The 3,036-nt window shown below is 64.7% G+C and overlaps 1 protein-coding gene across 1 annotated transcript in view; it reads right to left on the reverse strand.

Annotated features, from left to right (window-relative positions):
- The window catches only part of KCNQ2 (potassium voltage-gated channel subfamily Q member 2), a 57,202-nt gene that overhangs the window by 14,708 nt on the left and 39,458 nt on the right, over positions 1–3,036 (reverse strand). The gene's annotated exons all lie outside the window — the stretch shown is intronic.

Genomic DNA, 3,036 nt, shown 5'->3' on the forward strand with positions numbered 1-3,036 from the left:
CCCCAGGCCTGCACACAGGGGCCCCCAGGCCTGCACACAGGGGCCCCGCCTGGAGGCCCCGCCCCTGGGAAAGAGGAGGGTGGGGGATGGTCTCCGCCTCCAGCACCTTAGAAGGATCCCAGCTCCAGCCAATCCCCAAACCGCTCTGCTGCCTCCCACACTCCCAGCACAGACGCCTGCCCTGAAAGCAGGTCCCAAGGCCCCACTCCCCATGCTCCCGGCTGCACTGCCTGATATGGCGACCACCCCACGCCTGGCTCCTAAACACGAGAGACTGAGGAATGCTCCTAATTGTATTTAATTTTACTGAAAATTCAAACAGCCACACGTGACCAGTGGCACCGCCTTGGGGGGTGCGAGGACCCCGACTCGAGCCCATCCCCCTGGGCTACAGGCTGGCACTGGAGTTTTCCTGCCCAGGTCAGCAAAGTGGAGCTTCATCTGGTCTGAGGACAGACAGCAAGCCTGTGGCGGGGCGGGCAGCAAGCCCAGGGGGCCCACGGCTCATGAGGGTGGACTAGGCACCCAGACACCAAGACAGACGGACAGACAGGCACCCAACACGGCACACTGCTACCTGTGACGAGGAGGGGACCCACAGGGATGAGGGGATGAAGCGGCCAGGGTCAGGGGTCTCCTCCAGGCACAGGGGTGGGAACAGTGAGAAATAGGACAGGACAAAGGCAAATCAGAGACACACCTGGAGGCGCACAGCCCCGCCCCTCCCCACCCCACCACAGACAGCCTTGGTCTGACACCAGCGCAGCCACAGCGGGTCCTGCCGGGAGCTGAGGACCCCAACACAGTCAGGGGGCGTGCCCATTGTGAGCTGGGACCAACCGGGAGGGGGCCTCATGGAAGCTGAGAGCCCTGCGTCTACCCTGTCCACCTGCCCAGGCTGGCTAGGGCCAGTGGGATCCTGGTGTGTAGGTGGAAGGCAGGGCACGGCCATTACCTTCCACCACGGGGGCAGAGGAGGGGCTGGGGAGCCACACTCCCATTAGCACTTCACAGAACAGGGTCTCCTCCCCGGGCAGCCCAGGGACAGCCCCACCCCCTCACGGGTACAAATGGCAGAACAATGTCCTGCATACCTACTACGCACCAGGTGCTAAAAAGGAGGTCTGTGGCTGCCCCAAGTGAGGGGACAGGAATGCCACCTCCATCACCTGGCTGACAGGCATGCACCCCAGGAGAGCAGGCCCTCTGCTCCCAGGGAACGGGACAGGGGCTTCACTGACAAACTGCTCCTCACTCCCACAGCGCCCAGCGCCTTCCCAAAGCCCTCGAACCCAAGAGGAGCCGACTGTCCGTGCAAAGGTCCAGTAGCTCTTGCCTACGGACGAGGCCCCCATCCGGCGGCCACATGCCCTTACCCGGGGACTTGCAGGAGCAGGTCGGGCCAGGGTGGCCCTTGGGGAAGCACTGGGTCACAGGCAGGCAGGGACACACGGACACACGGGGAGGAGATGGAGGAGCGGTGTGTGGGACGCAGGGAGAGGGGAGCCACGGAACATTCCGGAGAGCCCGGGGGAGGGCGCCCGTGTGTCCTCACCTTGAGTCCTCTTTCAGGTCAGCCACCTCATCCCCAAAGACAGGGCGGACGCGAAAGGGCCCCGAGAAGGGCAGTGACATGGTTAAAGGCACGTGGGGGCAGGCAAGATTTTCCAGATTGGGGGCGGGGGGGGGGGCAGGAGAGGAGAGAGAGAGAGAGACAGGCTGAGACGAACACTGTCGGGCGCAAGTGTAAAGCGCGAGCTCAGGAAGCGCGGCGGGTGACGGGCGGGCCATGGAGAGACGGGGCGGTGGGCGGGGGGCAGCACCCAGAGCGCCAGGGAGGCCGCCCCGTCCGCAGGCACCCCACTGGAGCAGAGCCACGGCCCCACCTCCCCAGGCTCAGGGAGCACTGACGGGACTGTTGAAATGGGGCACCTCACGTGCCAGGCCGTGTGGACAACAGCCGGTTGGCACCCCGCTCAGTCCCATCTTGCTGCCAAACCAACTCTGACTGACGTGAGTTCTCTTAGCCTCTCTGAGGGAGCTCGTCACCCACGTTCTCTTGGCTGGTTCGGGGCAAAAACGCTGCCAGTCTTTTCAATTCCAGGCACCAGCTGCCATTCCCCTTTGGGGGTTTGGGGGCTGGAGGAGGGCGCCCTCCTCTGATGGATGGAGAGGGTGGGCTCAGCCCAACCCCATCTCCCCCGCCTGAGCAGCCGGGTGAGCCACCCACAGTCCAGGAGGGCACTAACGAGGGTGGACAGGAGCCTCTGGCCCAAGGTCTGGGGGACCGGACTTACTCTGAAGTGTGTGGATGGGGCACTGGGGGGACCGCGAGCTCATTGATATGCAGGTGGAGTGCATCAGACTTGAAAGTTGTGAAATGACCAGGATTTTCTTTTTACTACTAGGAAAGTGGTAGACTGACCCCAGCCCTTCTCTGCCCCAGAAGAGACCGCCCGCAGGAGTCCCTCACGGGGTCCGGGTCTCTAACCTGCCTGAGACAGACAGGTTGCAGGGACCTGCGGGGGAGGGGCAAACAAGATGTGTCTCCACGGAGGGGGTGGGAGGTGGGGGAGGGTATCCTGACCCTCCTCCCAGAGGACAGAAGACCCTGCCCCAAAGGGGAACCTCTCCACTCCCTCCAAAGACCTCCAACAAACCAAGACAGGCCTGTGGGCCTCAGAGTGGCCCCTCCTCCCTCCAGCTGGCCTGACCCAAGGGAGGGTTGGGGGGAGACCCCCGGGGAGTTTTCACTCAGAACAGCTGCAAGTCCATCGTGTGCCGGGCCAGGTGAGGGCGTGCTCCTAGAACCCGCCTTCCTCAGGGGCCCAGGGCTGCACCCACGGGCGGGCAGTCGGGGAGCTTCCCCAGCAGCGAGGCAGGGCCAGCTCCAGGGGAGGGTGGCACCACAGGAAGTGATTTAAGGGCCCACGTCACCGCCAGGCGGGGTCCAGAAATGGTTCACACAGGAGCACGCGGGACCCCAGCAGCCCCCCCCCCCCCCCCCCCCCCCCCCCCCCCCCCCCCCCCCCCCCC

Source organism: Equus quagga, chromosome 12, assembly GCF_021613505.1.
Source record: "Equus quagga isolate Etosha38 chromosome 12, UCLA_HA_Equagga_1.0, whole genome shotgun sequence".
NCBI lineage: Eukaryota > Metazoa > Chordata > Mammalia > Perissodactyla > Equidae > Equus > Equus quagga.